Below are 25,928 nucleotides of genomic sequence, written 5' to 3'. Positions count from 1 at the left end.
CGAAGAGATGGGTGATTAATGAACTAAGGGAGAGACTAATAATTGCAATAGAACTATTACAGAACGGAAGAGAATAAACTGAGAAAATGAAAAAAAGTATTAGCAGTAACTAAAATCAAGTAATGGTTAGAGCTACAGACACAAAAAAAAATGGTGAAAAGTTAATACAGTTACAAAAACAATTAGTTGAAGGTACAAATATGGGTATAATTAAAAAGTTAATACAATTACAAGACTATATCTGAGTATAGGGCTGTTACAATTTGCAAATGGTGTTAAGTTTGCACTTTTGGCTCGAGTAGCTTCACTTAATACTATTCAGTTCTGTCATGTTTGTGACTGTCTTCTTTCCAGCTGCTGTCTTAATGATTACTCTGCCATCCTGAATCCACACATTCTGAAGACCGAAATGGGATATGGCAGTGTTTAAAATCTTTAGCCGTTCGTGCGTCAGATCTTCCCTTATTGTAAGCCCTGTCCTTGCTAACTTCTTCTTCTGGGTAAAGATCTCTGCCCTTTTTCGGTACGAGACAAATTTAATTATTATTGGACGAGGTTTGGTAGCACCTGGTAGTTTTCGTCCCACCCGATGGCTCCTGTCAATGTCTGCCTTGGTCACTTCAACGCCTAATTTTTCCCGCGCAACCTGTATAAGCAGGTCGTCTGTGTCTTCTTCCTTATTTTCTGCTACTCCAAACAGTCGTAGACTATTTCGCCTTTGGTACTGTTCTAGCTCGTCTGTTGCGGCAGATAGTTTCACTTCCAACTCGCGTGCCTTTTTCTCGTATTCAGACACAGACTTTTTTAGTGCTGTAATTTCGGCAGTATTGGCCTCAACAGTTTCACGCATTTTGGCCAATACTGCTGCCGTTACAGTATCTGAGATAGTGCCTGCTATCAGATCGAGACTGTTTTTTATCGCGAAGCGCAGCGGTTACCTCAGAGCGGACCAGCTCCGCTATACCGGGAGCCGCGGCCGCACCTTCCGCCAGGAGCGAGCCCGCCGCACCTGCTGCTTCCCCACTGCTGGACGCGCTGCTGTTGACTCTTCTATTTACCATTTTCTCGTTGATATTGGCGGAGCACAGAAAAAAAATAGCACTACTGCACAGAACACTGTTGTTTACACGATTTCCACTTGTACTAGACAACACCACCTGCGAGAACACCTTCGAATTCAACTAAACTTCGCGAGCCGAACTTAACACGTGTTACACTGCAGCCGCCATGACATTAAACTACCAAAGCGAAAGAAACAACAAGAACAATGTTGGTAGGCCAAAAGACGTTGTTAAAACGTTTGAATTGTGACAGAGTATTACTCCACGTGTAAGTGAGGGTAACTGAAATGAGTTACCTTACATCAAACGAATGAAAATCAGAGACGTTTTTAGTAAAAAATAACGGAACAGTCATCCTCTGTCTAACTCACTGACAAGAATTATGGTGTGTGCTACAACTAGATTGACCACTTCTGCCGTGCGGTTCTAGGCGCTACAGTCTGGAGCCGGCCGACCGCTACGGTCGCAGGTTCGAATCCTGCCTCGGGCATGGATGTGTGTGATGTCATTAGGTTAGTTAGGTTTACTTAGTTCTAAGTTCTAGGCGACTGATGACTTCAGAAGTTAAGTCGCATAGTGCTCAGAGCCATTTGAACCATTTTTGACCACTTCACCGCAGGCAGCAGCATTGTTCAGGGCAATGAATGCGCAGTGGTCACTTTTCCCTCGGTGGCCACCTTACCCCACATTCACATCTGAACGTGATACCAAACAATGTAGACCACACCTGCAAAGCAATGTTTTCACTGTTAATTCCTTGCTGCCTTACATCGTAGAAGCAAAGTGGGTCGGAAACATGACACATTATTTACACTTTTTTTCTATAAGTATCTCCCTAAGCTACTCTACAGTCACATCTGTAGTCTGAAACCCACTATAAAATGCATGGCAGAGGGTACATCTCAAAGTACCAGTCCTTAGGGTTTCTTCTATTATCATTCAAGTATGGAAAGCGGAAAGGATGATTGCTTCAACGTGTCTGGCGCACTGTAATTTGTCTAATATTCACTTCAAAATTCCTATCTCAGATGATACACGGGGGGTTGCACTATGTTCCTCACATAATACTCGTTACTGAAATTGTGTAAATTAGCTTCTATGGCATAGTTATCGCCTGTCTTCGAGCGTATGCTATTTAAGGATTTTTCTTTCAGTATCTCCGTGACGCTCTCCTATCGGCCAAACAAACCTGCGACATTCATGCTGTTCTTCTTTGTATATGTTCCATATCCCCTATTACTCTTATTTCGTACGTGTACCACACACTTGATCAACATTCTAGGATGGGACGCGCGAGTGTTTTGTAAGCATTCTTCTCAGTAAACAGATCGCATTTTACGAGCATCCGACCAACGAACCGAAGTCTGATGGGTAGATTCGATCAACACAGATTTATCTGTTACCTCTTCTGCCGGTAACATTCCACCGTACTGAAATGTACTGCGCCTCAGAAACCTATAAAACATGGCCTCAACGAGAACAATCATTTCCAAAATCAATGCCACAGGAACAATGCCCCATGTGTCTGAACTAAACGAAACCGAATAGTTCTCAGAGAGTTGCAGAGAAATTTTAAACATGCTTACAGACAGTATGTGCCATAGTTAAAGGCGTAAATGCATACAGCTGAAAGTACACTATACTAGAAGCAAAAAGTCAACTAAAAATCTCTTCTACTGCTAGCTCTTCGCTTTCTGTATTTTAGGAGGAAGCATTACGGAGAAAAACAAGGAAAAATTCCTACTAAACACGGGCTCTAAGACGCATGCTTCAAGAGCCATAAGCACTTCTTCATTTTCGATACTGTGAAACAAATATCTTCTACTGCAAGCTCTTTGCTTTAAATGTTTTGGAAGGAGGTAGTATGGACCACTACAAGAAAAAAATTCCTAGTAAACGTGGGCTCTAAAGTACATACCTTAAGAGCTATGGAGCATTTGTTCAGTAGAAGAGGTATGTTTCACAGTAGTGAAGGTGAAAAAGTGTTCATAGCTCTTGAGGTATGCGCTTTAGAGCCCATGTTTATGCGACAGTTTTTGCTTCTAGTATCGTGTACTTCCAAGTATATGCGTGTTCCAGACAAACAAAATTGTTTATGAGATACTGCGCCCATACGAAAGAACTTCAAAGGGTACAGCGTCCATAAGTGAGATGTGTCATACCCCAGTGGTACAAGCAATAAGAAACTTGTCATTCAAAACATCGCTTTAAGTCCATACATCACTATAACTGGATACGAACATGATAAAGAACTCCAGATACACTCTAACATGAAAGCTACACCCAAGCGAAGCAGAATTTCCTGATTGTTTCATTATGTTGTACAGGGTGATTATAATTAAAGTTCCACTTTCAAAACGCTGTAAAAAGTAACCAATGATCAGAATGACGTCAAATTTGATTGGAATATGATCGAAGAAGGAGGAAAAGTTATGGAAACAAAAAGAAATTTAACGAAAATTTTACCACTAAATGGCTCAGTAAGTGTAGAATATGCACGATAAAAGACGTGTGGTAGACGGCTTTTCCTCAATTTGCGTCTGAGATGCTCAGCATGACTCTCTCAATACAAGATCGCTGGTAGAGCTGTTTCCCAAGAACCTTGACTTGGCGCCAGTAACTCTGCAGAAGTTCCGGGCACTCAAGTGTATGACAAAAGATATTTGTCCGATATCTGCCAGGGGTCTGGAGAAAATGACTACAAAATTCGAACAGACAGATTCTTTTGAAGTGCAATGTGGCAGAGAGAGAAAAGCAACTGGTCCGACATCAGTAAAAGATGTGGCCACAGCACTCGAAGAGGGATCTAGCGGTAACGTGTAAAAACGCTGTGAACGGGAAACTGCCCGAAATTTGGACTTGCCTATGAGCACAATGCATTAAATTCTGCTAAACATCGTGCATTGCTATCCATACAAAGTTAACCATATTCAGGTGTTACCTCATGCTGACTTCCCGGTGAAATACACGTTTGCTGTAAAAGTTTTTGCTCGCATCGAAGGGGCAATGATTGACGATGGAACATTCTGTGGACAGATGCAGCCCATTTCTATCTCCAAGCTCATGTCAGTACACAGAATTGCAGCCGCGCAGGGTAGCCGCGCCGTCTAAGGCGCCTTGTCACGGTCCGCGCGACTCCCTCCGTCGGTGCTTCGAGTCCTCCCTCGGACCTGGGTGTGTGTTGTCCTTTGCGTAAGTTAGTTTAAGTTAGATTAAGTAGTGCGTAAGCTTAGGGAGCGATGACCTCAGCAGTTTGGTCCCATAAGATCTTACCACAAATTTACAATTTTTTACAGAATTGCACAATATGTGCAACGGAAAATCCGCTCGCAAATCAACCGGTACCGCTTCATTTTGCAGAGGTATCTGCACGGTGCAGGTTGACGGCATCGTTTATCGCAGGGCCATATTTTTTCGAGGAGATTGCTCCTGAGGGACCTGTTACCAGTATCGTCACTGGTAAACGCTACGAAAGTCTTTTGCACACCAACGTCATTCCAACTTTTCAACACTGTGAAGATATGGGCAGGATAATTTTTACGTAAGATCGCGCTACTTTGCAAATTCCTCAGTCAGTAAAGCAGCTGCTGCAGAAGCATTTTGGCAATTCTGGCATTATCAACTGTCATTTCCCTACATCCTGCCTGTCCAGATCACCTGTTCTTAATCCCAGTGACTTCTGGCTGTCGAGTTATCTGAAAGATACTGTGTTCAGTGCTCCGATTACAAACAGCTGAACTGTAAGCACGCTTTGTGCCACGCGTTCTGATCGTGACCCCTGAGACATTACGATCTGTTGTGGAACACGCTGTTCTTGGATTTCATCTTGTGGCAGAAATCAATGGACACCATACTGAAATACATTAAAAACCTATTTCACTGTTGTTTTCTACACGGGTTTTGGCCTCGGGATCGTTAAAAACCGATTTTCCTCATCGGATATGATACGATCTTGCCGTGGTTGATATGCATACCTAATTAACAGCGCTAACTTCTGTGGTCATGCATATTGCACAGTACGGTCGATTTAATGTGTAACTCACACCATAGCCGTCGTATTGCGCTTCATCTGTCATTTGTAGCGGAAGCCATTTACGTTATGGCCATTTACTGGGAAAATTTTCGTTAGTTTTTTTTTTCTTCAATTATATTCCGTTCCGTTCAACTTTGACGTTATTCGGAGCAGTAACTTTTTCCACCGTTTTGAAACTGGAACATTAAATTACAATCACATATGAAGGGCTTATTTCAATAGTGGTACAAGTCCATAACCTCCACTTTTCTGTCTATGATGCTTCTGAAATTAATGAGCCATACAAACAGAAAGAAAGGTTAATCTCTAGCAAGAAGCCATATTCTTGAATATTTCAGGCATCTCAACTGCAGATTTTTCAGGGCTCATTTAATTTTAGGACTCTGTATCTCAATATGAACAAAAATGGACTTGTACCACTATTGAAATAAGCCCTTCATATATATATTCATTTTACTGCACTTTTATTATGTATCTGATGATTTGAAATGAATATGTCTGATTTCATTTTTCAACGTCAACATGTGTAATGCGCAACTAGACTTACGGTGTGTGGTGCCAGGTACTTCGTGTACTACTGTCACTTCTTCTCTTTCCTCTTCCGTGCGCGGAAGAAAACGACTTTGTTGAGCCTCCGTATGAGCTCTAATTTCTCCAATTTCAAGTTCACGCTCTTTCCGCGAGTTTTAAGTAAGACTAAATAATCGTTGGTTGACTCTTCTAGGAAAGGTAAACTGCATTGTGATGTCCAAGGCCTCTTTTGTAGCGCTTGAGTTGGATGAGCACCTCTGCGACGCTTTCACGTTTACTAAACGAATCCGAGAAGAAACGCGTTGTTCTTAGTTGTACTTTCTCTATACACTTTATTAGTTTCAACTAGTAAGGGTCACGGACTGAGGCGCAATATCCAAACATTGGTCGAACCCGTGTTCTCATGTAACTTGACACCGTAATTCTAATTTTGGACTTTTAAATCTAATAAACTATGAAAGATTTATTTCTTACTGCCTAGACATCACACAATAATTGGAAAATAACTTTTTATAAAATTACACAATTTTAAACACAAAATTTTTTTCCTATTCACATGGTAGAATAACACTATTACATTAGACACTTACGTGGCGTGTTTTTCAGACAGATATTAGTGCAGAAAACGATTGTGACCATGGCTCCATCGTGCACAAGTTTATGTTAATGGTACTGAGACAGACATAGTGACTACCAGACACCGGCTTCTCTTGTGTTTGTGTTGGTGTTCTACAATCGTGTTTGGTGAAGATGTGTTGGACATTGAACTTAAAACTAAGCGAAAACTTTTAATTAAATAAACGGATAAACTCATAAATGGGAGATGTTTTACTTCAGTACTCGGCAGACCAGCCCTCTCAGATGTATTTGTCATAAATGAAAGATATTTCGAATTTTATCTGTCACAGAGGAAGGTAGGGTTGGGGGCAGAATGAGTTCACAGTCTTTCACTGGTGATTTTTCAAACGTGTAACAATTTGTGTGGATTGCTGTTGTGAGTGATTTCACAGTGAAGTGTGAGATTTTGGATTATTAGAAAATATGAAATGTGTGGAATCTGACAGAGACACGTAATCAGTACCTCTGAAATACTAACGAGATTGTTCAGCAGGGTTCATAACGTGGTACGCCGTGTGATGAACAGAGGCTGTATCTCCCAACCCTGCTCTGTTTACCAGTAAAAGTCACCTTAATGTGGTATTAGAAATCTGCAGCCGTTTACATGATACGGTCCCAGAATTGCTTATAGCGTCGCCAATTAAAGATATCAATGCGCACACAGTATTTGAAGCGGAAAGTTGGTTGAAATTGGAAGGAAATAAAGAAAAAATCAAATTACAGGTTGGAGGATACATCGATGTTAAGGCTAGGTGCAAATGGTGGCTGTGTATACAGGGTGTTACAAAAAGGTACGGCCAAACTTTCAGGAAACATTCCTCACACACAAAGAAAGAAAATATGTTATGTGGCCATGTGTCCGGAAACGCTTACTTTCAATGTTAGAGCTCATTTTATTACTTTTCTTCAAATCACATTAATCATGGAATGGAAACACACAGCAACAGAACGTACCAGCGTGACTTCAAACACTTTGTTACAGGAAATGTTCAAAATGTCCTCCGTTAGCGTGGACACATGCATCCACCCTCCGTCGCATGGAATCCATGATGCGCTGATGCAGCCCTGGAGAATGGCGTATTGTATCACAGCCGTCCACAATACGAGCACGAAGAGTCTCTACATTTGGTACCGGGGTTGTGTAGACAAGAGCTTTCAAATGCCCCCATAAATGAAAGTCAAGGGGGTTGAGGTCAGGAGAGCGTGGAGGCCATGGAATTGGTCCGCCTCTACCAATCCATCGGTCACCGAATCTGTTGTTGAGGAGCGTACAAACACTTCGACTGAAATGTGCAGGAGCTCCATCCTGCATGAAACACATGTTGTGCCGGCCGCGGTGGTCTAGCGGTTCTAGGCGCTCAGTCCGGAATCGCGCGACTGCTACGGTCGCAGGTTCGAATCCTGCCTCGGGCATGGATGTGTGTGATGTCCTTAGGTTAGTTAGGTTTAGGTAGTTCTAAGTTCTAGGGGACTGATGACCACAGATGTTAAGTCCCATAGTGCTCAGAGCCATTTTTTGAAACACATGTTGTGTCGTACTTGTAAAGGCACATGTTCTAGCAGCACAGGTGGAGTATCCCGTATGAAATCATGATAACGTGCTCCATTGAGCGTAGGTGGAAACTGACGAAAACTAAAATGAGCTCTAACATGGAAATTAAGCGTTTCCGGACAGATGTCCACATAACATCTTTTCTTTATTTGTGTGTGAGGAATGTTTCCTGAAAGTTTGGCCGTACCTTTTTGTAACACCCTGTATATTGCCATAAAGCACTAAATAGTATTTAGTGATGTTAGTACATAATCGGAATGTCACATCAGTTCTTCTAAGTTAAACAGCAAAAATAGGTAAAACATTGGAATCGGATACTTTTATTCATAACTAGCATCAGGAGAAATAGTGGTACAACAAGTCAGAGAAAACTTGGAGAACATCGCGATTGAGTTTCCTGAGCATTCTATTCTAATAGGAAAGACTGGAACTCAGTGGCGGGTGTTGTGTAAGAGCACAAGAGCACGTGGACACCCTAAATTTTGACACCTTGCGGATTTATCGGTTATTTTTGTTTGAATGCTGTTAAATGTAATGTAGATGTGGTAATCTGAAATACACTGCTCTTAATCTACCACGCTGACCTAGACTCGGTGAAATTTGGCATCAGAGTTTCCTGAGCATTCTATTCTAATAGGAAAGACTGGAACTCAGTGGCGGGTGTTGTGTAAGAGCACAAGAGCATGTGGACACCCTAAATTTTGACACCTTGCGGATTTATCGGTTATTTTTGTTTGAATGCTGTTAAATGTAATGTAGATGTGGTAATCTGAAATACACTGCTCTTAATCTACCACGCTGACCTAGACTCGGTGAAATTTGGCATCAGGATCTCGAGCACGCCTTCACTTGTGCACGTTTTGAGGAGCTTCTGCGCATGCATAACTGGCGTGACGTAATTGCCTTATGAGCCAAATACATGCGGATTTGATAAATAACGTGCACAGTTCATGGCTAACACCTCTAACCCTTGCCACTCAACTACAAGTTTACATCAGCACCACCAGATGGTAGCACACTGCAACAGACTTTTATCCACGTTCGCTTGGCATAAATCCCGCTAGGCGGTAGCACTGCACAGATATGTCAGTTCACTCGCCATATAATAAAATTAGATCGGGCATCTAGGGAAGGTAAACTGCATCGTCATGCCCAAAGCCTCTTTTGTAGCGCTTGCAGCTGGAGTTGGATGAGCATCTTCGCGACGCTTTCACATATACTAAACGAACCCGCGAAGAAGCGCGTTGCTCTTATTTGTATTTTCTCTATATCCTCTATTAGTCTTACCTAGTTACACTAATAGGTAAACCTATTTTGTGGGACTCTGTATGAATTATAGTACTTTAAGTTTTGGATTTTATCATGCAGTAATCATCGTAGTTTCCGAGACTATAGCATTTATTCATGCTTCTGACATCTGTTGATCTTATGGTGGTCAGGTTTCTCTGTACAGTAGGCCCACATTGTACGTATATCTGAACATTCACGAAAGCTGCCCCTCTGGCTTCTCTGATATTAACTTAAATATGAGGATGTCAAAGACGCTGCGCTCTTGGCTCTTATGGCTCTTAGCGCCTCATTTGTATTCTAGTCAAGTGACGTTGTTGGTAGACAGTACCATTTGAATTTAATAATTACCGCAAATGGCATTTTGTGTTTGAAGTTGGTTGTTTACTGTGCAGGAATCGGCTTTCCTGTGCAGAGTGAATATGAATTCTGTTGAACCTGTATTAAGCACTAACAGAAAAGAAAATTACCAGGAAAACTTAGCTGCAAAGGAAGTAGGGCCTCCCAAACAAGATCCATTGTCTGAGAAAGTGACGAAATCAAATGAGCGTGACTACAAGCGAACATTTAACAAAGAAATGTGTAATAAGCGTAAGTTGTTGTGTGGGTGTAACGTAAGAATACCTGATTTTCAGCCCAGAAGTTAATTCGTTAGCTAATACATGTATTAGGGTTCTTGTACATTTGTTCGAAAATAAAAAAAACGAAAACTCCCACTTACACATAAATGCGAAACGGAGAGTAGCGAAAGCTTAAAAATAATTTCGTTTTTGTCATAAACTGTACTTAGTTATGTACGAAACAACACAATTCCACAAAAACGATTCCTCGTTTTAGCAGATACGTTAAGGATACTACTATTATTATCATTCACAGCGGCTCGAGTTTTATAAACATGTTAATAAGAGTAACTGTTATACAACAGATGCTATTAATTTCACACTCTCATGCTTATCTGAATTGAAAAATTTGTGAACACCCAGAATGTATAACTATGAGCTGCCACTGCTGGAACTAGTCAGCTGTAGAACGAGTCATAAAACTAAAATTGGTGTCAGAGATACGGATATGCTTTGGATGGTTCTGCACGTCTTTTCTGCAACTTCCTTCGAGGAGATAGTTCGAGAACTCACTCGTGTGGAAAACGTCATACATGAAGTAACTAACAGACCTGAACATCTCGAATCAGTTAATAATAGGCGAGGACATCAGTGAAAAAGAAAACTATTATCGCATACATAACTACGGTTGTTACAAGAAATGTTAAGAATTATAGGAAAGTATTTTTATTTTCCAAGGATGACTAAGTAGACAACCTCAAATATCCAACCCTGAGGACGAAGATGTGGAACACAATGGATAAAATTCAGAAGCTCTGGACAGCTCGCCTTAGACAAGTATCTACTGACAACTGCCTCTACAGCTGTATGTGTGACAGGAGCTAACGGCTTTGCTACTGGTGTGCTTATACAAGTACACTAGACTGTTTCTTTACCATCGTTGTGAATCACGTGGCACCGAATGGCAGCTGTTTTCGCTTAAACGTCTTCTTAGCTTCGCCACAAGACACTTTATCCTTACCTGGAAATGGGGAAGGTACCAGGGAAATGGTCACGTGTTGCAGATTAAGATAAACGTCAATGGATACAATGTAAAAAGTGTACTACTTGGTATCATGAATACTCTGTCGCTATGAGAGCTCCTATGCAACTTTACTTTGGACGCTGGAAGTGATTTATGAGAACAGAAACATTTCACAAAGGCTATTTTCCATTAATGTGAAATGAGTGTTGTAATTATTATAAGATTTTGGTGGTAATGAGTATCAAATAGAAATTAGTGTATTTTCAGCTAACCTTCCATGTAATTTACTTGTGTATCTGCCCATAATTTATGTTATTCAAATACCCCCAACCACTATACGAATAGTCCCACTGAAATGCACTATGGTCCAATCGGGAGAGTAAATCGAATAACAGCCTAACATAAATGGTAGACAATCCTGTACAACCACCTTTCATCAACAGAATAGGTACACCTGGTTCAGAGATAAATACATTATTAACTAAATTTTTGTTTTAGGTGTACAGTATCATACAATGGTAAGCCAAAACATTATGACCGCAGCTCACCGCGACGTTGCATGCCGTCTGGTGGCGTTGCGGGCACGTGACCCGGTAACAAAAGTATGCAAGCAGTGCAGTGAAGGATGGGGGATCACCATAGTGAAGATATGGGCTGAAAATGGGGAAATCTATTGAGATAAGCGACTTTGACAAAGGGCATATTATTATTAGGCAGAGCCTGTGAACTAGTGTCTTGAAAACGGCAAAGACGATTAAATATTCAAGTTCTGCTGTCGTGAGCATCTACGGAAAGAGGTAGAAGCATAGTGAAACTAGCACTGGGCGTTAAATGATTGGACGTCCAAGACTCTTCACAGAACGTGGGGTTCGGAGGCTTTTGTGCTCTGTAAAGTAGGAGAGGTGGTGATCTGTGGCATCTCTGCCGAAAGAGTACGATTCTGGTGCGCTCACAAGTATTCCGGAGCACTGTTGAACATGGAGCTTCGCTGCAGTGCACCCCTACGCGGTCACATATTAACCCAACATCCTCAGTTTCGATTTCACTGGGCACGGGACCATCGGGATTCGACCTCCGATCGATTCAACGTATCGGCTCTTCGGGTGAATCACATTTTTGCTACCTTGGTCGATGGTCATCTCCACAAACGCCGTCATCGACGTGAATGGTGGCTCGAAACGTGCAACGCGCCAAGGACGCAGGCTGGCGGGAGTAGTATTACGCTATGGAAGACATTCTCCTATGGTTGCATGGGACATGTGGTAGTAATAGAATACACGCCAACAGCTGCGAACCACCTGCATCCCTTCATGCTTGATGTCTTCCCCGATGGCGCTGTCATTTTTCGGCAGTATAATTGTCCTCGTCTCGGAGCCAGAACCGTGCGACAGTGGTTTGAGGAGCTTTACAGTGAACTCATGTTGAGGTCTCAGCGACCAAATTCGCCTGCTGTAAATCCTATGGAACCCATCTAGGTTGCTATCGTGAGCCGTCACCGCTTACGCAGATCAGCGGCCTGTTATTTACGCAAAATACTAGACCTGCGAGTAATCATCTAATGCCACATACCCCCATAAACCTACCAACACACTACTGAGTATTTCATATGGAGAATCAGTGATGTATTTTGTTCCAATACCGACAAACAATTCGTTAAGTGGATGGTCATAATTATTTGGCTCATTAGAGTATACTAGGCGACCATTTATGTGCGCACTGATCACCGTTCATTACAGGGGAGCGTCTTTGTAGCTACATGTGTAACGCATTGCAGAGCAATGGTAATTGTTCGCTTCACGACTGAGTCCGAATTTAGTTTGCTGCGAACGGCTGACAAAGTTCGATTTACCAGATATGGTTATCAGCGCCTAATATTGCCAGCTTGTATGCTGTTTCCGACAGGAAAGCATCGTCCGCAGATGACAGTAAGGAAACACATCGCAACATATGTAGTTCCTACATTTGGTGTAAACAATGACAACTCTCCACACACGTGAATAATTGTCAAGCAGTGCCCATAACGAGATCTATAACATTGCTTAAATACATTGGGGCTATACTTCGAAGCGGTATGTCATAGAACGAACATTTGAAATCTCTAGTAGCGAAGGCAAATGAAATGTTAGTTTTTATGAGAAGTTCCGGGAAAGGAAACCGCGTACTAGACGATGGTGTGACCCATTGAAGAGTAGTGTTCTAGTGCCTGAACTCCTTATAACAAAGGTATGACAGTAGCCGTCGAAAAAATTAAGAGACTCACCGCTAGTATCGGAACAGGGAATGTAACTAATAATAAACCGGAAAAAAATGTCCAGGGAACTAACTTGGGAGTCTATGGAAGAGATGTGTAGTTGCTCTTGCGTCACTCTGATCTGTAAATTTAAAGAACTGATGTCCCAGGGAGACTCTCCACCATTCCTTCCGGCTGCGTAGTGTATCTCGTGTCTGGACAACGGGATTAAATTAGAAGGCATACCGCGTCATATAGAGGCATTTTCCTCACAGTCCAGAAAAGTAGCTACTTTTGGTACCAAGTACACTCCACAATGCAAAGGGTCATGCTGAGTATATATGTACTATCATGCTCTGAGTATCCGGACGACCTGAATTGATTTCCGCCTGATATGTATGCAACCCAAACATCATAGTCAAATGGCTCTGAGCACTATGGGACTTAACTTATGACGTCATCAGTCCCCTAGAACTTAGAACTACGTAAAGCCAACTACCCTAAGGACATAACACACATCCATGCCCGAGGCAGGATTCGAACCTGCGACCGGAGCGGTCGCGCGGTTCCGGACTGTAGCGCCTAAAACCGCTCGGCGACCCCGGCCGGCAAACATAGTAGTCCTCTGCTCTCTTATCGGTACAGTCGTTTGAATTTACAAAATGTTAACTACAGTCCACTAGGGAAAACTGCTCTTTGTGGCTATCATTCCAGATGAAAATTAATATCAGTATAATGCAAATATCATAAAAGAAGTTATTAGAGATGGACACAGTCTTTAACACTTGTAAACCACGATAGAACTTAAAAAAAGTTTCAGTAACAAGTAAAAAAGTGTGCGCATGTTTCAGCTTTAAATAGCATAGCGTAAAGTTTTGTGTTGGACGGACGTTCTAATTCAGCACCTAATCAAATTGTTCATAAAGCACACTCACCCGCTAGATATTGAAATTTTCCACCAAAAGAAACTGAAATGACAAGACGAAACAGCTTTGCCTTACCAGGATTCGAATCTGACACCTATCGTCGTTTATAGCCACGAACTGGAAATAAAGTAATGAAAGTTCTGTGGTGACTGGGGGAAGAGCCTTGCACATATCATCGTTGTTGACTACACAAGAAGAGCTGTTAACTGCCGAATTCTGTTTCACTAGTAAATAGGAGTTCCATGTTTGAGCCTGAAATGATCTGATAAAATGTTCTGTGTCTGACTGGGAGTCAAAACTAGCAACAAGGTTATTGTTCACAACGCACTGAGAAATGTTCAAATCACAATATTATTATTTTTAACCAATAGTATAATATTTGCAAGCTTCAAGTCGAAATGAAAAGTCTTCAACCCAGAGGGAATAGAACCCAGACATACACCTTTCGTGGGAACCTTAAGTAATTTGGTATCTTGGGGAAATAACGAAAAGATGGAAGCCTATCGTTGCAAAGGGGATAAATCCGCAGACATGGGAGAGCTGAGTGCATTCCTATTCCAGCACCAATATTTACAACATCTGAAGTGAAAATATGACAACAACTTAGCGTCCTGTTACTTTACAAGATAGTTCGTTCATTAAAAACAATAAAATTTCCCTCCAGTAGTAGGCAGCGAGTGACATCATGTTCGATGTTGATTTGGAACCGCGGTACAATCCTATGTTTTTGTTCTGACGTTACCAGAGGTGACTAGGGTCTGTTCGTACTTGTGCAAAATGGTTTCCTGAACTGTGAATCGAGGCAAAACCTTAAGCATAAGAAGCTACAATCACTCCAGCAAAAAAGAAAAAAAAGGTTCAAATGGCTCTAAGCACTATGGGACTTAACATCTGAGGTCATCAGTCCCCTAGACTTACAACTACTTAAACCTAACTAACCTAAGGACATCACACACATCCATGCCCGAGGCAGGATTCGAACCTGCAACCGTAGCAGCAGCACGGTTCCGGACTGAAGCGCCTAGAACTACTCGGCCACAGAGGCCGGCAATCACTCCAGCACATCACAGATCTCCACATACCGCTGGTTCATGGTTTTCTCGTAACGAAGAATCCTCTACCCTGGAGGAGAAACCTGATTACAGCTTTTTCAAAACAGTAATTTCCTTGTCCATAAGTATCGATTTTCAGTAGCTACCTTTGCTCCCCAATGAGTAATTTCGTATTGATTTCGTTATCACTCAAATAATATCACATAATGACGAACAACACGAACTTAATTGTTATTGCAGTGATTTACTGAATGTGGCACATCTGAAGGACATGAGGATTTTTCTTGAAGCTTTATAAAACGGAGTGTGAAATTCGAGAAAGAGGTAACATTAGCGGCATTTTATTCTCTCTGAATTTAATGGAGGGTTGCCGCCGGGGGAAACAACGGTAAATATTTGTGGTTTTAATATGGAAAGTGTATCGAAGGTATAAACTCAAGAAATAGTTTTCTCGTTTCCAGCACGATCGTTTCCATGTGAATTATCAGCCACATTCAAGAAGACCAATCGTCATTCTGATTACAGGATAACATGATGAACTGCATTTAACGTTGGTGAGACACTTAGTTCCAATGAGCAATGTTAGGGAAAAAAGAAGCTTCGGGTGCAAGGTCCCATCTACTGCGAGATCATTAGAGACGTTGTAGAAAGTACAGTTGGAAAGGACTGGGGAACGAAATCCACTGTGCCGTTCCTAAGGAAAGATCTAAGCATTTGCCTTAGTCGATTTAGAGAAATAATGGAAAACCTAAATCAGGATGGTTAGAAGGGAATCTGAACCACCGTGTGTTAAATTAATAAACAGACAATAATGTATAGTCCTAAGAAAAAATATATTAAACAAACGCCAGAGGGTATTCTCAAAATATAACGTTATTCATCTGGTGTCGCAAAGGTGGTGTTTCGTGTTAAGAACTGCACTGCGGGAGTGTGTCCGTCGCATTTGGTATCTGCTACCGAAATCTGAGACACCTTTCATTCCCAACAGCAGGAAAGCGACCAAGGAAATTGCATCAAGTGTTTGTACGGTATGAGGACGCCCGTCTGTGTACTACTGATTTCACAAACGAACGTATCCAGAAGGTTGACTAGAAAGCAATCCCTACCGCCTTTATTCTTCTGATCTAACGCCCTCAAACGGTTACCTTTCTCCCTTCTTATCTAACAACAAGCAAGAAAATTTCCTTGTGGACGAAAGTACAAACTGATAATCCAGAAGACAGTAAGCAAATGGGGCACAATGTCCCTAAAAATTGGATTAACGATATATTTTTTTCTTAAAATCAGGCTTTTTTTTTTACAGGTTGTGGTATCGTAAATCTGCCCAGGCCCTAGTGCGAGCGAGAATAACTAAGTGTTGGCTGTTTATTGTTGCTTACATAGTTCACGTTAAGTACTACTTTTTGTTAGTGGATTGCCTGAGAAAGCTGTATCATAGAAACGGATTCTAGCTATACAACTAATCAAATTGCGTGGACGAATTTAGGTGATTACGTTGATTTTGTACCCATATAGGAATAAAAAATACTTTTCAATTCTAAATTTTGCTTGCCTGAAAAACTCGGCTATTAGGGCTCACACTTCGAGCCTTAGCAATTTGAAACACCAATTCAGGAGAGCACTTGAATTGAGATGTGTACAGTTTGAAGAAACAGTGAAGGCAGGGTCCAGCCGAGAAAAGCCAAAGGAAAAAATCAGTCTGGGGCGTTGAGATATCGACAGCGGAGTCAAAAGCAGTAATCCAGTTAAAATAATACGACAGAGAAGCATTGGAGACTCTTTTGGCATTGCAGCAACTGGCAGCGGTTTGTCTCAAGCTAGTGTGGACTGATATGAAGTAAACTTTTTTGTCACGAAGTCATTTGAGAAGTTGATAAAAGCTTTAAACCCCAGGAAAATTTCAGTTTCGAGGAAAACACTGGGCAGAAACATCGTTGCTGAGCATATTCGCTTAAAGTAACAACATTTTATTGAGTAAGTAGATCACGAGATGGTTTAATGAATCTGGTTTATTTCACTTTACTTTGCAAAATCGATTGGCTGGATACTAAGGATGACTGATGGTCAGCTCATAACGAAAATCATTTGCGCATGACTGTTTAGTGGTTAGGCCCTGACAAGAGCCACAATGCATGCAGTGTCGTCAGACCACGAGCGCCGAGTCCGCAGCTCGTGGTCGCGCGGTAGCGTTCTCGCTTCCCGCGCCCGGGTTCCCGGGTTCGATTCGCGGCGGGGTCTGGGATTTTTTCTGCCTCGTGATGACTGGGTGTTGTGTCATGTCCTTAGGTTAGTTAGGTTTAAGTAGTTTAACCCAAACATCGTAGTCAAATGGCTCTGAGCACTATGGGAATTAACTTCTGACGTCATCAGTCCTCTAGAACTTAGAACTACGTAAACCCAACTAACCTAAGGACATAACACACATCCATGCCCGAGGCAGGATTCGAACCTGCGACCGTAGCGGTTACGCGGTTCCAGACTGTAGCGCCTGGAACCGCACGACCACTTCTGCCGGCAAAAAACTACAGGAGAACTTGAAGTCAGAGCCCAGAACTGCAACGAGCTCACAGCCAGACAGCAGATGCTGGTCACTGAACTGCGTGATCGGCTCCCGTGACGTCGGACCGAAATCAGGTCACATGCCACGGACATCGGCAGCAGTCGGCTGTCGCTCCTGGTTGATCAGCGTCCGTCAGCAGCAGCTAGACTTCCGTGACACCGTCCCGGGTGTCAATGCCTTGGGACAGCGTTCGAGAAACCACTCCGTCTCGAATGACTTCCTCGTCATCGAAGATTACGCCAGACCCCGGTCATTGCCCTGTTCAAGATGGTTCGCCATGGCCCGCAAACGCAGCCCTTCCGCGAATTCAGCGCCGGGAACCAGCATTTAAACGCTGATCCGGACGAGTACGACACAACGGGCGCCTGCTGTGTGTCAGTCGGGAATCCTCGCTGTGAACTCTGCCGTCACCGGTCCGCGAAAAAGGGACGTCAGCCTGTTTGGCGAGCCCGCCTCTGCTCCTTACCGTCGGTCTACGCTTCTACTCCGGGCACCGCCATCGTCGTGCCACTGGAACGACGCGACCTTCATCATTAGAGAAGACCTGGTGGCCGTTCGTGATCACAGAACGGTCGCATCCCGCCGTTCGCATCGCATCCGGAGACACCAGCTCATCGCTCTGAGTCCCGAATAGCGTGTGCACACCGCCCGCCAAACGTCAGCGGATACAACAACGGCGCTGGAATATTACGATGGAACACCGGACCGCGCCAGAGAATGGAACATAATCAGAAGAATATCCGAATTGTATGATTTTGTATGTATTTTTTCTACTAAAGTGTTACTGTATCTTCACCAAGACACTCCTCTGCTGGTGTCCACATATCCCATCTTCCACAGAGAACCCAGCCCACACCCAGACAGCTTATCTATCTCACCTTTACACTTGGGAAACAGGTTTTACCAAATTTATTTGTTAAATACAATACCCCTATACCCTCGAGTGCTGCAGTCGAACGACTTTTCCCTCTGGTCAAAAACATTTTTTATCCTAACGAGCCTCCCTCTCCGATGAAAGCTTTAACATGTTGATGTTCATGTAGGGAAATATGCATCTTATGTCAGGTATTATCTGATTCTCCTGTATGTCGATTCCCACACGCTTTAACATATATAATTAACTAATAATAAAACTAAATGATTAAATTGTTTCTTTTACTTGTCTTCCATGTCCTACTTGAGCATTCTCCAACTAAACACTTTTATTTAAGTAACACTAATACGTTTAGTTCACCTGTTCATCTCACTAAACCCTCAACAGGACGTTTACTATTACGAATTAACGATTAAATATTAACTTCAATTTCTGGTAAATGTCCTGTAAAATAACGTTTTAACGTTTAACGAAGATAACTTTTTTAGTAACGGATTAACGATTAGTGAAAATAGATTTTTGATTAATCTTGTAGTTTTGATTAATGCTGTCGTTTAAAGTAACAACATCTGATTAAGTAAGTAGATATTATCTAATTGAAATTATATACTAACTTTCCTGCGAATATTTGACGAGAATGAGCCATTACCTCAAAAAAATTTTATTTTGACAACAAGGATATTATTATCCCTTATTTTTAAGAACTGTGGTGTAGCTTTCTTGCACAGAGCCTTTAAGTCCTACTATAAAGACAGACATCATTTTAGCTGTATAGATTTTACGGTTATTACGTGACTGAATTATATAGTTTTATGTTTTGTTACGATAGTTACACGGATTATGAGTTTTGTTATTTAGGCACCAAAATAACTAAGGATGAACGAAGTAGAAAGGACGGAAGAAGCAGGGTGTAATAGTAAGAAAATCAAATCAGAAAAAGAAAAACTAGATTACACCCACAATATATTCCAGTGTTAGAAAGAATTTTTGGAAGATCTTTGTCAGGAGTGAAGGAGAAAATAGAAGCTTATAAATTGTGGTGCTTCAGAAGAACATGAAGATTATAAAGATAATTCGGATGAAGATGTTGTTGTTGTTGTTGTGATCTTCAGTCCAGAGACTAGTTTGATGCAGCTCTCCATGCTACTCTGTCCTGTGCAAGCTTCTTCATCTCCCAGTACCTACTGCAACCTACATCCTTTTGAATCTGCTTAGTGTATTCATCTCTTGGTCTTACTCCCACACTGCCCTCCAATACTAAATTGGTGATTCCTTGATGCCTCAGAATGTGTTCTACCAACCAATCCCTTCTTCTAGTCAAGTTGTGCCACAAACTCCTCTTCTCCCCAATTCTATTCAGTACCTCTTCATTACTTACGTGATCTACCCATCTGATCTTCAGCATTCTTCTGTACCACCACATTTCGAAAGCTTATATTATCTTCTTGTATAATCTCTTTATCGTCCACGTTTCACTTTCATACATGGCTACACTCCACACAAATACTTTAAAAAACGACTTCCTGGCACTTAAATCTATACTCGATGTTAACAAATTTGTTTTCTTCAGAAACGCTTTCCTTGCCATTGCCAGACTACATTTTGTATCATCTCTACTTCGATCATCATCAGTTATTTTGCTCCCCAAATAGCAAAACTCCTTTACTACTTTAAGTGTCTCATTTCCTAATCTAATTCCCTCAGCATCACCCGATTTAATTCGACTACATTTTATTATCCTCGTTTTGCTTTTGTTGGTGTTCATCTTATATCCTCCTTTCAAGACACTGTCCATTCCATTCAGCTGTTCGGATTCCAGGCCCTTTGTTGTCTCTGACAGAATAACGATGTCATCGGCAAACGTCGAAGTTTTTATTTCTTCTCCATGGATTTTAACTCCTACTCTGAATTTTTCTTTTGTTTCCTTTACTGCTTGCTCAATATACAGATCGAATAACATTGGTCATAGGCTGCAACCTTGTCTCACTCCCTTCCCAACCACTGCTTCCCTTTCATGCCTCTCGTATCTTATAAATGCCATCTGGTTCAAGTGGTTCAAATGGCTCTGAGCACTATGGAACTCAACCTCTGAGGTCATTAGTCCTCTAGAACTTAGAACTAGTTAAACCTAACTAACCTAAGGACATCACACACATCCATGCCCGAGGCAGGATTCGAACCTGCGACCGTAGCGGTCTCGCGGTTCCAGACTGCAGCGCCTAGAACCGCACGGCCACTTCGGCCGGCTAAATGCCATCTGGTTTTTGTACAAATTGTAAATAGCCTTTCGCTCCCTGTATTTGACCCCTGCCACTTTCAGAATTTGAAAGTGGGAAGAAAATAGATTTATCATAACTCGACTAAAAGTGGGGATCGTAATGGATGGTGGTGTGTGTAGAGGCGTTGCAGTTGAGAAAAACCAATGTTTAATATGGTAGGAAGGTCCACGTGGAGGTAGACTACAGTAATTATGTACAGATAATGCAAATGTTGGATTAGCGTAGAGAGCAGCGTCAAACCAATCTGGGGACTGAAGATCACAGTAACTATCCCAGCAACAACACAGGCATAATTCCCTAATGAAGATCTTTCTTCCTCAGAGATTATGAATGATTTGATGCAGCCCCTCACGACTTCCTCTCTTCTTCCAACCTCTTCACCTGCACGAAACTTTTCGTCTTATATGATGCATGTATTACAATATCGATCTTCCCCTACTGCTTTTGTCCTCTGCGACTTCTCGAGTACCATGGATGTTCCTTATTGATTTCTTAAAATTTTTTCTATTGATAATATTTTCCACGTAGTCCATCATCGATTCTGCGGCGAACGTCCTCTTTTCTTATCTTACCCTATATTTTCATTTTCATCTCAAAGGAATCGGCTCTCTTCCTTTCCGGTTATCAAATGATAATATAATTGTCTCAGTTAATATTCCGGACTATTATGCCGTGGTCGGTTGGATTTTCCATTAAAATCGAACATTTCGTCCCCATATGCGGAGGAAACTTTCAAGGGTGATCGTAGCTTCTCTGAAATGTCCAGTTCACACGCTGCCTTGTTACTGACTGCAACAAAATTCCTTTTACGCGTGCTTCCGTTCAGTGGCGTGACATCACATGCTTTGAATACCCGGGCGCAATTGGCCCTTGTCGGTTGCCGGCGTCCACCAATTGCGCCCGGGTATTCAAAGCATGTGACGTCACGCCACTGCGCGGGAGAACGCGTAAACGGAATTTTGCTGCAGTCAGTAGCGAGCCATGGTGTGAACAGGACATCCAAAGAAGCTGCGAAACTCCGTGAAAACGTCCTCCGCCGATGGGGAAGAAACATTGGGTTTTAATGGAAAATCTATCCGACCGCGGCGTAACAGAGCAGAATATTTTATTAACGGTGACATTTCCGGCGGCGAAAGTTTGTATTTTACAGATATAACTGTTTCACCAAAGTAGTTTAAGATGAAAGTTCCTATGTAAAAGTTTTAGAACGAGCGATTTCAATTGTTAGAATACCTGAGGCATTTGTTTAGTGTGATGAACGTTCAGGAGCAGTCAGCATCTCGGCTTTCGGCGGTTGTTTTAAGATTTTTCGAACAGGCCCTATCTTGTGAAGCCGAGGATGTTCATCAAAAGTGAGATGTAGACAGGAATGAGCCTAAAATGTATTATACTCCTGGGAAATTTCAGGCAGGACTTACTAACATTCAATAAGATTCTGAACAGTGAAAGATACGTGGCAGTGAACGGTATATTTATCGACCAGTAACGTATACATCTGCAGTGGCAGTCAGTTCACTTGTGTATAAAAAGATAAAATTTGTTCTGCAGATTATCTGTAGAGTTATTGTATTAACTTTAGAAGGCAACGAATAACAGTAGTGAGCAACAAGTTGCTAAGAAGAGATAATTCCGTAGAACAATGGAGAGCTTTGAGTATGACTACATGGAGTTCTAGTTTTTAGTCTGTACGACACAGTCTTGCCGACTTTCATAATGCAGACAACACTACTTTTAGAGGAGTCTGGAACTCATTCTGCACGTCGTCACCTAATGAAATGAAATTAAAATCAGGGTTACCGACTGACTTATATTCAACTACAAGCAGAATCCATTAAAGTAGCAGTCCGTTTTAACACACTTCGATAATTCTCAGATGAACTTTATGATCGCCTACGGGCTACGCTAGTATGACACAATGAGAAATTAATTCAACAGTAAACATCGTCAACTGTGAGGTACCGCATGGGAAATCCTTCCCAATCTCAGCTCGCTGCACCTGATATTATGGTTTTCCCCCCGCACAAAATATACTGCAAGTTGACACTCCCGTTTATTAGACGCATTTCGCTCTCATTGACAAATGGCAGACTGAATCGCAGTTTCGCTTAATTAAAACATATTCCAGATAGCACTGTCTGTGCTCTGTGTCCCTTTTTACACTTACTAATGAAACAGCTCCCCCTTCACGTTGACAGAAGCAGGAATCGAATTCGCACTGCACACAGCCGCTGGGTACATTTCTTTGTAGGTTTTTGAGCATACTTCACATTCTTCATATGAATTTTTTGTTATTAATACATTTCATCATAGTGGCAACGAAAGTATTCTCAATAAAAATCGTTTCTAAATTCATAATAATCAAAAGTACAAAAAGTTTTATCCACTGGTAATATTTATAATAGAAGCAGTGGGGAAGCTGGGAAAAAAAAAGAATCATGTCTGACTAAGGAGTTTCTCAGTTTGACAAAAAAAAAAAAGAAAAACGCAGCTACTGAAGTATAGGGCCACGCAAATTATGATGTTTGATGTTCGAGTTGCAGTCGGTGCATCACTCTCTTTAGGTATTTCGGCCTCCAGTAAAGCGGTGGCAGCCGGTGCCACAACCACTTCGAAATGCAAGCTTCCCCAAGTGGTAAGCAGTTGCCCGCATCTCGTGGTCGTGCGGTAGCGTTCTCGCTTCCCACGCCCGGGTTCCCGAGTTCGATTCCCGGCGGGGTCAGAGATTTTCTCTGTCTCGTGATGGCTGGGTGTTGTGTGCTGTCCTTGGGTTAGTTAGGTTTAAGTAGTTCTAGGGTTCTAAGTTCTAGGGGACTGATGACCATAGATGTTAAGTCCCATAGTGCTCAGAGCCATTTGAACCTTTTTTTTTTTTGCTAAGCAGTTCAGCACGTTGGCTCAGCAAGTGCGTTCTACCAGTCACTAGCCTAATGGAGAATCGGCAACATAACAGAAAATGTTTCGCAGCTATGTGGCCGTCGATTTCCTCCTTGGAGTGGTTCAGTATTGTCCTGCTAAATTCATCTGATATTTTCTTGTCATTTCCAGTAAATAATCTGAATGATTCGCCCTTAAGGTGTAGCACTGAGCTGTCAAACACATTACCTGATTTTAGGAAAGTCAATGCACACAGAATTTATAACTAATCTTTTATTTCACATTGTGAATCATTTGTGTTATCAATCACAACGGTAATGACAACGTACCACGGGCTGTATCGGCTTGCTAGATATGTAGTAACACGGCTACTTTCTGAAGAGGAAATACGCATTAGCTGTAGGTTTTAATCTCACAGTAGGTTTAGATAATTTATTTGATTTTCATTTCTCCTGTTGCTGTGCTACAAGCTTGGAGATCGAAAATCAGTACGGAAATCTTAACCTCTCCATCTTCAGTCTTATTGCAACCTCGATTTAGTATCTCCTAGCATTTCAAGAAATTGTGACATTGCATCGATGTTAAAACTTATCTTTTTTCCTTGTGTTAATATCCTTTCCGGTTTTTTTGAGGATATACAATTTGATTAATTATGTGTGGCACTGAGTAATCGGTTAAATGGCTTTCTTTTCGACTCTGTTCTTACTGCCAGATTTATACATTTTTGTGGTGATCTCTAAATGCTTCTTGGGTAAGAGACAGATCATATCTGTCTCAGAAGTGCGTAATATCTTGCTAATGCATGATACTTCAAGTTGGCTCTTATTACGGATACTGCTAGTTTTGTTCGATTAGAGGTTAGTCATAAGGGTATCATTGTATGTTGTAATTCATTTATCTTAGAACAGAGAATGATTGTATACTCTTCTCGTTGGTTTCAAAATTTAACGGAAAAAGATAACAGAGAAATTAATCATTAACAATATGTCCTCTAAGATTCACTAAAACAGTCTGATGACGCTCTTGCGGTTTTAGGACTCCACACCTCCACAAAGTTTTGGAGATTAGGATGTCATCAGTCCAATTTTAATCAGTATTTTGGTCCACAATCAGTAGTATAGAGACTGGCGTTCTCACTCACCGGTAACACTTGACGTAGTTACTGTGGTCGCGTTTCTGCAGTTGAGAGCACAAGACTTCTTAGTATAAAAATTTGTGTCACGTAATTTCTAGTTGAAACTTCCATTTCGAAATGTCATTTGCTGTGATAAATTTGAGTTTACAAGTGTTAAATACTGTGTCATCTCTAACAGTATGTTTTCTGGTATTTTCATTATCGTGGTGTCAATTTTCATCTTTACTGACAGCCAAACACCGCAGGTATCTCTAGTGGTCTCTAGTAGTAACAATACTGCACAGTAAAGCGACTGAAACAGAAAGAAAGCAGAGGGCTTGCAAGAAAGTGTCGTCACGTAGGTTGCATACAAAATAAGGGGGAACTTTTGAGTATAGTACTACATGCTGAAATTCAATTTTTCTTGAACTGGTACGTACTCCACAACGACAAAGATTAAGTGTTACTGTGGTCTGCATAATAGTTATTTTTTTCTATGAATTTCTGAAGTATTCTTCATTTTATTGTTTCTTTCTAATAGATAAAGTGCTAAATCGTGCAATGATAAAACTTTTGTGGATGGTTTGTTGACACGCAGAACCGTCCAAACGTCATGTGGAGTCTTTCCCTTCTCTTGTATAGCTTAACAAATAGGCGTCTGAGTACAAATGAGGCCATACGTTCGTAGATAGAGTTGTGGTTCAAATGGCTCTGAGCACTATGGGACTCAACTGCTGTGGTCATAAGTCCCCTAGAACTTAGAACTACTTAAACCTAACTAACCTAAGGACAGCACACAACACCCAGCCATCACGAGATAGAGTTGTAAAACTTCCGTGGGCTACCTAAGTAAGAGTAGATTACGGTAGTTTTCCTAGTAGTTTTGGGCAGTTAAGGTCGCACCCGCCTTACCTGTACACTGGGTGTGTTGCACACTGTCGGCCGTTACCTCATAACGATCGCTTTCTTTACGTAAGCGATCAGTGTCTTACTAGATTCCACTAAAAACCGGGAACAGTGAACCGTCTAGAACCTGAGTGAGGATACATAAACGGCCGTGCAACATACGGAACAGCTTTGTTGTATATAGTTATCCTCTTGTCTCTTACATAAGAATAAGCAGTATTTATAGCAAAACTGAAGTTGTCAAAATTTAAATTAATTTTATTAGAAAATTATTGATTTTTAACGTGAATTACAGGGATGTTGTAATAAAAAATTAAGAAAACAATACGGATTTATCATATAGCGGTAGAAAACACAATTTCCTCAACAAAAAGGTAAAATGCAAAACAAAAAAGAATATCAAATATCGCTTCAATACTATGTCGAACTTATATGAAAAATGTTTCT

The sequence above is a fragment of the Schistocerca nitens genome, chromosome 3, assembly GCF_023898315.1.
Source record: "Schistocerca nitens isolate TAMUIC-IGC-003100 chromosome 3, iqSchNite1.1, whole genome shotgun sequence".
NCBI lineage: Eukaryota > Metazoa > Arthropoda > Insecta > Orthoptera > Acrididae > Schistocerca > Schistocerca nitens.
This window is presented reverse-complemented; position numbering follows the sequence as displayed.